The following is a 12,373-nucleotide window of genomic DNA, read 5'->3' on the forward strand; positions in this document are numbered from 1 at the left end:
AACTGCAGAGAGTTATATTTCTTCTAGTGAGTATACGCTCAAAATCTCAAAATAATAAAACTCTTTCCCCCTGATTTTTTTTTTTTTTTTTTTTTTTGGTGCATGTGTGTGTGTAAGTAATTACACTTTTTTTTTTTTTTTTAACTATAATTTAAAAGTTTATTTTCTGGCATTACAAGATTAGAGAAAACCCTGTCTTTCAAAACAAACAAGTAACACTTCCCAAACAAAGTTCCCCACTCTCCCCGCCCAGACCCCTATTTATTTTTTATTTTTTTTAGAAATATTTAATATTTTTAATCATTATTTATTTATTTATTTATTTATTTTTCTCTGAACAGTTTGGAATCTTGCCAACTAAAATTATTCTGGGTAGATTTTTCAGCCAGGTTCTAAATCAGGCTTAGTTTCATCATTGTAAAACAAATTCATAGTATAAATAGAACTGAAAAAAAAATCCAGACTTCAGAACTGCGTGAAAAAAAAAAATCAAGGCAGGGCAGCAAGCAAGCAGGAGGAAGACACCTAAGAGCACTCAGTAATTCTAGTGAAATCAGTGGGGTCCTGATGATTTGTAACTCATCAGAGCTGTTTTGCACAGGTGCCTGATTCCAGGAACTGGAATACCATCTTGCTGAGTCCTGGGTACATAAAAGTACTGAATCAGGCCATGAGGTTAGAGGCTGAGATGTGTGTGATGCCTATCATCAGGAGTTTGGAAGCCTATCTGAACATATGAAAGCCTATTTAAGCCCTCTTCCAGAATTTCTTGCCAACAGATCTATGAGTATCACTCAGCAGTAGCAGAAGCACTGAATAATTTAGAATAATAAAGGCCAGTCTGCCTATTTGAACCAAGGTAGCAGAATCTTTAAGCACAGATTACCTGACAAAGCTAGGAAGTGCCAAGAAAACCCACTTGAGACTGCTTAATGGAAAAATAAACAGTGAGGGAAAGTCATTGTGGAATACAAAGATTGTGTGTAAAATATAATCAAAATCCTATAAAAACCTGTTTAATCAGACATGAAAAGAGAGTTATGAGAGATCTGAGTTCTCAGAGAAGCAGTGTGTAGAAACATATGTACATTTCTAAGTGTAGTAGACCAAACCTATCTTCTTTTTTTTTTTTTTTTTTTTTTTTTTAATTATTATTTTATTTTTTATTAGAGTCTTAAACAGGACCTTATAACTATCAATAATACAAGAAACCTAACCTGTAATTTTTATTTTTATTTTAAAAAAAACAATACCCATTCTCCCCCGCATGGATATATACTTATATGTAGGAAAGTTTTCATAGCTCTTTAAAGAAAGGCTTGAAATAAGAACCCCTTTAAAATTCAGTAAGAACTAGAGACTAAGGACTGAAGTCTCTGTTAGTTGCCTCACCTGCTGTGACACTGAGAACTCTTTCTTCTGTAATACTGTTCAAGCCGGCAGGAGAGTTACTGCTCGAAAGGACTTCACACAGCAAGAGGCACATTGAGGTTGGTGGCAAAATACCCGGGTGTGATGTGCAGCAATACTAGTTCAGTCAGTGAGTTCATCTGAAACACTGATGTTGTTCTTGAAAAATAGTAGAGTAGGTACTTCATGAAATAATATTCAAAAACAGTGGTGAGAAGAGTAGAGATTGTCTCTTGAAAATGCAAATGCTTATAACAGGTATCAGAACTAGTTTCTCATATATGGCCAATGGAAAAAAATTACACTTCCAGAAAAAAACAAAGAAAAAAAAAAGAAAAATTCTAAAATAGATAACGTGAAATGCATTTAAATAATAATAATAATAATAATAATAATAATAATAATAATAATAATAATAATAATTTTCATTATTAATTAATTGTTATTAATTGTTATTAATAATAAAAAATTATATAATGGTTAAGAATGATTCTTTGATTTCCTAATGCTTAATGCATATTTTTGTATTACAAAGCATAATTCTGAATTTGTAGTTATTCTGGGAAGTTAAACAGTACAGTCCTTAGCAAGAGATCTTTGTTTGAGCACACAGTGCAACATCTGGAAATCATAAAAAAAAAAAAAGATTTTGTATTATTTTTATCTGGAAAGCATTATTCCATCAATGTTTAAACTTTCTTTGGTAATTTCCCTACTCTGTATATTTTATTTAGAAGAAAAAAAAATCTTCAAATATATCAAGATTTCTTAACACTCAACAGTTTCTGCTTGTTCTGTTGTTCAATGTGTAAGAATAAATCATTTTATTATCAAACCAATAATGAAATGCAAAAGATTGCTCAGAGGTGATGTAATGTCCCATTGGTGGACATTTTTAAGAACAGGTGAGATATATATGACATGAATGATCTTCATATAACTGGCATTTGTATACTGTCATGGTGAAAGAACAGTCCCTTGATGCCTCTTTTTGCCTCATTTTGAAATTCTGCTGCCAAAACACTGTTGGACTGATTAGAAGTAACCAAGACATATAGCCTTTGCAATTTCTTCTGACTTCTGGAAGAGAATAGCCTTGTTCTAATATTGGCTATATCTTTCACTGCAGGCTTCTCTTCAGCAAATGACTTATTTTCTCTCTTTACAGTTGAACTGAAAACATTTTTTCCCCTCTCCTGTACTCCTGTGGACAGGAGTCCCTAAAGGGAGTGAGCCATGCAGTGCGCTAGGTGACTTCTGCAATTCTGCTCTTCTTTAAGGCTGGGTTTGCAGGATCCTGGGAGCTTAGTGAGTTAAGGGGCAGGGTTTCACCATCCATGTATTTTGCCCTCACAATTAAGTGTAAATCATGCTGGGGATAATTTTCTTATAGGAAAGGAAACACACAACCAGAAGGTGTTTCTTCAAAGGACCATCAGAAGAGGATGAATCTAGTAGTACAGAATTGGCAATATAATGTCTTTCTGGGTGACCTATAGATATGTTTAAGATCTTGTAATTTTGATAATATATTGCAAAGAGAATTAATTTGCATTACTAGATGGTGTCTGTTTCACTATTTTTTTTTTTAATTGCGTTAATAAAGTGTCTTTCTGCAGTCCTGTTCTTTATATTACATGCAACAGCAAGACATGTAATTTAGACTTTATTTATGTACATATTAACAATGAACTGAAAGTTCAGTTTACAAGTAAGTTCTATCTGTGAATAGATTTTATTTTATTTTTTTAAACAGGTCATAAAATCAAATATTAATGGTTCAATGGTAGATTGATCTTAAAAGAATAACAGTGTTATTTTTGATGTCAATCTAGAAAATATCACTTGCCATGTCTCTCCCATAAAACAGAAATACCCACAGCACATACAGACATTCCCACATTTGTGTTTGCAACATGAGCTTCACAGGGCGGGGAGTTAATGTTAATGTTTCTTTCCTTTTCAAGAATCTCCACATACGCCATCACAGTATGAGTCATTAATTCCTGTTTTATTTACTGCTATACCATATACCACCAAGTAAAGGATTCTGTCACAACACACTTGTAATTCAAAGTATGTTGTCCTGCCAAAGAGAAGAAGCTTGGCATGGTAATAGAGAGAGTCTTCTGAAAGAGATTCATTCATTCATCACTAGAAATGTTGCTTTTCCCCAATACATAAGTATTAGGAGTCATTCTTTCATTAATATGCAGGTGTTGCTATGAGTATGATTTTTTTGCACTAGGGGAAGGCAGAAAATTCACTGTCACATGCAACAATAATTAAAAAACACCAGAAGCTATAATACAAAGCAGGCAGATAACACTGTCTGGCTCTTGGCATATATCCTGTGTGTTCCCTTTTGCTCAGTTTTGCTGCTTTGCTAGGTATGCCATTTTTTGTTTCTGAAATAGCTTTTTTCCCCCCCTCTCTTATAAATAATTTAGGTCCAGCTTAACTAAAATAACTAAAAAAAAATGGTGGAGGAAAAGTATGTAACAGCTGTTAGAATAGCTTAATAGGTAAAAAGTGTGAGATAGAGATGACTTCGTACAAACTTCAGAATACTTTCAATCTGTTATAATTATTTAGCAAACAAAATATAATGACTTGATGGTGATTAATGCTTATACTTTCAGGTCTAGTGATATTTCATAGGGTGACTCTAAATGTGGCAAGACGAGACCCCCAATATAAACAAATCAGACAGCTAATATTTAATCCTTTTAGAACAAAAAACTTGTGACATGAAGTACATAAGAATAAGTAAGATGCTAGGCAAATTCTCCATTCTGCTATACTTCATCAACTGTTGCCCTCAGAAGAGACTGTTGGGCTTACTCATGTTCGATTTGTATCCCTGGTATCTGAATATCTGAAAAGGATTATCAGTGTCTGATGAAGAGCCTGATTCTACTAAAAAAAGCTGCCATTTTCTGTCTGCAAGACAACTGAGATAGAGCCTTAATTATAATATCAGAACCAAAAAGGTAATAGTGGAAAAGAGGTATGGAGAGACTAAGCTATATTTACCTGTAGAAAACCCAAGCCTGGAAAAACAACAAGAACAAAAACACGAATAACAGAAATCCTGTTAAATAACCATACCTTTTATTACCTAACTATTACCCTACAGACCTTAGTAGAGGTGTTTTGATTTTACGTGGGAGATGTAAATTACATTTATTAGAAGGGTTTTTTTCTTTTTCCTTTTTCTTTTTCATTTTCATTTATTTTTATTTTATTATTATTATTTTTATATCCACTCCTTCCACAAAGTTTAATTTTAACTTGTTTGACTTCTCCACCTTCTGCATGGGATTAGCCAGGAGCACATCAAGAAGTAGGCAAAAGTCTAGTTTTTCTCCAGTCTGACCTTGGGGAGGAAGGGGGTAAAGATAAAAACAACTTCATTCTTCTCTGCTCCTTGTACAAAGACTCTGTTTCTTCCTGAGTGGAGATTTTTCTCTAATTACCCACTGCAGTCCTGTACATTGTACTGTATCCATTTTATTTTGTAGATATTTAGTTAAGCCTGAATAACCATTGCTGAAGAATTGCCAGGAGCAAAATGTAGTTTCAAATTCTGTTTTATTGAAAATGTACAGTGCCGGTATAGGGAGAAATTTGGATGATGAACTTTTTTTTTTTTTTCCTTCTAAAAAAATAAACAAGTTAAGAAATTAATGCAACTCTTCCACTTTTGGCTTATTTATATATGTTAAATATAGTTTTAGCTCATTTGTGAGCTTTCATTTTCCTGAAGTTATAGGTTTTAATCATTCTAACTTGACATTGCCACTTATTCACTGGAGTTAAATATATATATATATATATGGGCAAGTACTTTAGTACTTTAAGTAGAAGAGTTAAGTCATTCTCTGATATATAAATATATATATTTAATAGTATGCAGCATCAAGTCAAAACATTTTGAAAGTAAATCAAGCCATGGAGAATTTATTTTAGGCAAATGACTGAATTCTGAACATCATACAAACATTTGTGGAAATATTTGCTGCAGTGCAGGGCACCTTGGTCTGTGACTCTTGCTGGAACTTAGCAAGTTCTGGGGTTCTATGCCCTCAGATGGAAGGGAAAGTTTAACTTACAACTTAAGAGCCACTATTCCCATCTCCCCTATTCATAGAAATTCCCCAGAAATACTGAAGACCTTCTTACCTCCTCCCCATACCTTTTGAGTACTGCTGAATGCTCTTGCAACTCTCTTTGGTAGCACTTGTGGAGTAATAGAAGAGCTGTAATTAAGTCTTCAGTTGAGACCACAAAACATAGACACTGTGGCATAAAATAGAAAATTAAAATGCATGCACGGTATGTGTTTTTGTGCTATTTTATTTTTCAAGTTCTAATAGTATGCTGACAAGTCATAGATATCTTTAAAATATGTCTAAGCTCAACATGTCATTAGATTCTGTTCCTTTCCATAATTTAGCTTCCTGGTCATAGAACTGAGTAAGTGTTGAGTGAGAAGTTGCACACAGAATGATTTCAAAATATGGTAACCTTCCTTTTCATACTTTCAATAAAATATTAAATCAAATAATAATTTCCTTTTTTTTTTTTTTTTTTTTTTTTTTTTTCTGGCTGAAATATTTCTCATTTTTATTATGGGAGAAACTCCCATCTAGTCACATTATCTGTTCAAGGACTTTGCCTGCTAATGGAAAGTTAAGAGAGATTATGCAAGTGGATCAAGGCACTTACCATTTTGAAAACCCACAGGCTTGCTGTTGCAGGACTTCATTCTGTAGAGTCTTCCTGTCTGTAGTTCTAACAATACTGCTGGAGGCTCAGAAACACAGGCTGAGCACTCTACCTCATGGTTGCTTCATACTACATGGACTCGCTTTGGAAGACATTTTCTCTCCAGCAGATAAAACTGTATTATGTCTTAATGTGGCAGGCAGCTAAGACACCACTGTTGTTTGCTCCCCGCCCCCCCCCCCAGTGGGAAAGGGAAGAATATAAAAAAAAATGTAAAAACTGGTGTGTTGAAATAAAGACAGTTTAATAAGACAGAAAAAAAAAGGGATACTACTACTACTAAATAATAATAATAATAATATATAAATATACAAAGCAAGTAATTCACAGCGTAACTGATTACAACCTGATGACCAAAGTCCAGCCAGTACCCTCCCCTCCTTCCCTGGCCAACTCCCCAGTTTTTATTGTTCAGCATGATACCATATGGTAAGAGTCCAGTTTAGGTCAGCTGTCGTGGTTCTGTTGTGTCCCTTTCCCCCCCAGACTGTATGTAATTTACATTACATACAAACTGTTACTGTTAATTTTCTTCAGTGGTAGTAGCTAATGAGAGTTATGGATTATTACTACTTCTCTGCAGTAATTTTCTGGTTTGGCTTGTTTTTATTGGCTATTTTTGTATAACATTGTGTAAGACGTCGACTAAGAAAAAGTGAGTTATGTTCTGTTAGATTACTGTCATGTAGTGAGAAAAAAAGTGGAATATTATGTATGGAATATGGTAACTAAATAAAGACTGACACTTGGAAATTATTTGTCACATTGATTCTGCTTAAAAATAAAGATATGGTGTAATATAGATTTACTTATATATGTCTTAGAAGTCTGACTCAAAGCACAGTCATTTTAAAAAATGCTTTTAACAATGTTATTAGATACAATAATTGTTTTTCTGTGGTGACTTTCAGTGATAAAGTCAAAATATTTTTTTGATCATTCTCTTCCTCCTTATCTTCCTCCGCCACCCTACAACTGCTAGCTTTTCAAATCCTGCCTAATCTCTGAAAGCTGAGACACATTGATTTTGTTTTTTATGTCTCAACTTCGGTGAAGGATGAATGTGACCAGAAGTTAGTATGCAACCTTTCTGCTGTTGAAACTGAACCCTTGCTCCCTCTTTCATATATATTTGGATTGGTAGATTTCATAGCAATGAACTTGCAGACTGCTTTCCTTCCTTCCTTCCTTCCTTCCTTCCTTCCTTCCTTCCAGCAGCTACAATGCAATTACAACTTTATTCAATTTCAACTGACCTCTAGCTGTCTTCTGTAAAACCAGATGTGTAGTGTAGCTACCCACACCTGTATTAATGCTGTAATCCAGCTTTAAGGAAGGGGAGTATAGTAGGAATTGTGGCAATCATGGAGGAGGTGTTATTCACACTGGCTGAGGGAAGGGCACAGTGCAACTTCCTTTCTTCCTTCAGTCTGTTTCCATCTGTGTCTTTTTCCCAATAAATTGTTTGACCTGAATATATCTTTATATATCTGATAATATCTTTTAGGTATGCCCCAGAATATTTGGGGGCCTCTTTTATACAGGCTGCCTTTGGCTGTACTTTCAGAGCTCAGGTATATTTGGAATACACAAAGGCTTCCTTTAAGGCTCAAGTACACCCATTAACTCTGTCTGCAACAATCTAAGAAGATATATGTGCCTCTCAATAAAGTATCACTTTATTATTTATTTTTTTTCAATTAAAACTACATAATGTGCTCAGTTAAAATAATGTTTTGTTTGAAAATGAAATATTTTGAAATTGATCATTGCTTTTAGTGCAAAAAAATACTTGTTGCCTATATATTTGCAAAGATGCTCTGTCAGTTTGTGATCTTCATTCTAGGGGAGAGAACTTGCTCAGTGCTCTATAAACTGATTAAAGTCTATACTGATAGATTACATTTTGCTCATGATCTTCCTGTACTGCGGCAAGGATCTGTCTCCTAAACCAGTAAGCCTGATTTAACCTTTATGTTTACCATATTTTTATTTTCATTTAGAATGGTTTTAAGCTGTGAGAGTTGATGGACTATATCTGTATATTCTATATATCACCACAGAATTCCAATGAAGAAATTAATTAATTATTATATATATATATACATTAAGCAAACTCAATAATCTCAAGAGATTGTTTTTATTTTTAAGGAGTTTGTAAGATTAATTATATTGGTAGAAAACTGGGTAAGCATCATAGTTTCAGGATTTCAGTGGACTTATTGCTAAGATTGCTGACGTTGTCAGCATACTGAAAATTCTAAGTCCAAAGTGACAAAATAAAAATAGTTTCCATTAGTGTGAAGGTATATTTCTTACAATAAAACTGATGGACACAGTTCTGCCTAAGACCATGGCCTTTTTCATCTTTTTGTTATGCCAGTGATGAACTCAGTGGAAAGAGGGGCTTTCAAAGAAGATCCTTGTAGCTTGTTACTCTTATTTTGGCCTTATTCAGAACCTCTCTCTCTCTCTTTTTTTTTTTTTTTTTTTTTTTTTTTTTCCTCTTTAATCTAGAAAAGTCATTCTGTCTCATCAGTTTTAGTCAAGTTGCATTATGGAATTTTTGTTGTGTTCAGTGTTGGCTTTACATTTAAAAATCACACTGGGCAGTTCTGAGGGGGTAAAATTGGGTTTAGTTTCCCATTAATAGTTTATCACGTAGCCTGCTGTTTTTACCTTTCTTCTTTTTAAAATATATGGTTGTAACATATGTTTCTGAATGAAACCCTGAAGCAGAACATTTGATTCTAACTTCTTTTTTCATGAAGGGCTAATAATATACTCAGATATGGTTCAGAATGTCTGTAGAAATTCATATGCACCCACTAAAATTTATCAAAAAATAAATAATTTTACTGTAAAATTTATATGAAAGAAAATCCAGGTAATTTAGTCAGCCCTTTAAGTCTTGATGCATCTCCCTGTTGCATAATAGGGAGTGACTTTCCACATTGCAGAGGATGATACCAAACCTGACTATTTTTCCTTGGCATGTATTTCTAGCCTTATTAGAAGTTCACAAATGTTATACTTATGAAGACTAAGACAGTTGACTTGCTTGCTGAAGAGATCTTATGAGCAGCAGCACTGATTTTTTTTTCTTTTTTTTGTTTTGTTTTGTTTTGTTTTGTTTTGTTTTGTTTTGTTTTTTAAACATGAATCTGTTTCATCTTTGGTCTGCAGGACTTCCTGGCAAGTAGGGTTACCACATTAAGAATAACTACATAAACAGTCACCATTGTCAAATTACTGTCCTATGTGCAGAGACAAATAATCATGTCTGTAACTTAGATGGTAAATGCCTGTAACTGGTAAATGTCTGTAACTTAGATGGTAAGTTCGTACTAAAATGAGACTAAGTAGTGGAAACCAGTATTGATCTTTAGTCACTAACATACTTAGACTTTTATTGTCTGCTGAGACAGAGGCTGTAGACAGATGTTATTCTCTTTTCATTTCTGTCTTCAGTTGCTCATTGTTTCTCATCGCTGTTTCATTTTTTTAAATTATTTTTTTTAACTATTATTATTTTTTTCTAATTATTATTATTTTTTTTCTGGGTGAATTTCATGAATGCTCCCAATTCTGTTCCAGATAGAATCAACTGCATTGACTAAAGCTACTTGTATAAATTAACTTAGCTGTTTATGTTCTTTGTTTCTCAGAATACTTGTATTTACTATCTTGCTTGAACAAAGGGTGTGAGAACTTCCAATGGATGGCTGTTAAAAGAAATATGTTGAAAGATAAGGTAAAAATATTTGTTCAAAAAGATGCTTTGAAAGTGAAATAATGATCTAGGGCTTGGATATAAGAATACTACTTTAAGTGTGGTGCATTTTTTGTAAAGAGTTTTTTGTTGGAAGTCGACTAAAACCAACAAGCTCAACCTACTACCCATTAAAAAGAATATATTATTTTTGTGCCTAGAAAAGTAAAACAATTTTAACTCATAAATTAATTTTCATCAAATTGGGTTATAGCACTAGGGTTTTTGAATGTGTTCACAAACACAATTTTGCATTTGTTTCAATAAATATGCAATATATAACACTTAAAATAGATATATGCTAAGTAAGTATGAAATTGTATGACTTTAGTCTGGCTCTAGACTATCTATTGCTCAGATTTTCTCATTTTACTTAGAACAGAAGTAACAGAAATGCTCCTGTGTAATATGTGCTTAAGTAGGTTTACCTAGCTTTTATTCAAAACATTAATATTTCTTTCTTTACCTCTGTGTCAGAAGCTTATTTTCTGTTTGTCTTTGCTTTGTTTTATTATTCTTTATAATTTATTATTAAACTAAAGTAATTTAAACACAGGAAATCAAAATGCTAAAGGTTTAAAAAGCTTGAGTGCATTAAGAGAAGACAACAGAAAAGACTTTGCACAGTAGAGAGAATCATACCTGCTCTCCACTGAAACCTGATCGGATGGAAATCTGGATATTTTTGCTGTTGGCTGACTTCTTTCTTCTCTTTGGTCTTTCAGGACAAAAAGATTATTATTATTATTTTATTTCTTTTTATTCTTACTGTTAGCTCAAGAAATCCTGTCTGTTCTCTAAAAATACAGGATATGTCTTATTGCACTGTTCCAGTTTTCTGATGCTGTCACCCTGCACAGTTTATAGTTTACTGAGAACTGATTGTATGATCCTTTTACACATCTTAAAAGATGTGTAATCTTTGATGATCATCAAAGTGTTTACTGGTTATCATCAAAACTACTTACTGCTATTATGACTCGATCTGGATAAGACTTTTTTGAAAGCTCACTCTAAATAATTTAATAATACTAATTATTTTTGAACTCTATATCTGTAGCTGACACATACATAAATGGGAAGAGATGAGCTCTGTGCAACTGAATAAAAGGTGGCTGTAAAGCATGCTCCACATTAAACATCAGTCTGAGCTACACAAAACTGTGGCCAATTTCATATGGCATTACTCCCTTTCAGCAACAACAATTATAAAATTACAATTACAGTTACTACTGTTGTACTTGAGGATATAAAAATGCTGCTAAAGCTGAGGTGTAAGCACTTTGACAGAAATGATGATGCCTATGCTGAGGAATGCTGACCCTGTGTATGTTAATGAAGATAAGGAGGAAACATTACGATGGCCCTGAACGTCATGGCAATAAGTGATTTTAACAAATTTATGTTTACACACCCATTTCATAGTGAGCCATGCAGTTTCCAGTTGGTTTAATTACAGCACATAATAGTAGGACTTGCCCTTTTGCTGTCTGGAAGTCATAAGGAAACTGAAAAATTGGGAACTCCCTTTAGGAGAAAGAAGAAACTTGTCATCTAGTTTCAGGTGAGTCCCTTCACACAAGCAATAACCTGTGACCAAAAACAGAGAGTCATCACTCCTCATCTGGAGAAAGAATGAACTTGAACAATTTCTTGGTACAGTAAAACCAAAAGAGCGTCTATGACACAACACTAAGAGGATCCATTAACTCTCTTCATAATATTCTGTTGTAATAAAATATATTTTTGCTCACTATTTACTAATACTACATCTTTGAAGGAGAAACGGAAGGAAATAACTTCCTATATGCTTTGTGTGTCCACAAAGGGAAGATTTCCATACAGATATCCTGAGTTGTCACTGCAAAGTAAGGACTATCAATACGAATGCAAGCTAGTAACAGTCCAGAAGTCTCAGCTGTTGAAATTTTTAAAGAATTTGGAGTATCTTGTTTTCAGTCATAGACAGAGGTAATTACATTCAAAAGATGACTGTATCTTCTGCGATGTAGGTGTGATACAAATTTCTGAAGCATTGCTAGACTTGCTTGTTTAAAGGTTAAAGGCCAACTGATTATTATTACTGTTATATTTTTAAATGTAATTCTGTATATCAGATTGAGCTGTAAGTAGCTCAGGTCAAGCTATTCATTATAAATATGCATATATTTTAACTGTTTGATTGAATGGTTTCTACTATAAACCTGTCCAAAAGCAATAAAAACACCTTTATTTTTAGTTTGGTAAGAAATAACTCTATTACAATTTAACAACCTTAGCTAATGATAAATAGATAAATAAATATTATTAGCTATTTAGCTAATAAATAAATACTTATTAATTAATTTTTATTTATTTATTTATATATTTAGCTAATAAATAAATATATTTTTTTTGGGG

The sequence above is a fragment of the Aythya ferina genome, assembly GCF_964211825.1.
Source record: "Aythya ferina genome assembly, chromosome: 2".
Lineage (NCBI taxonomy): Eukaryota > Metazoa > Chordata > Aves > Anseriformes > Anatidae > Aythya > Aythya ferina.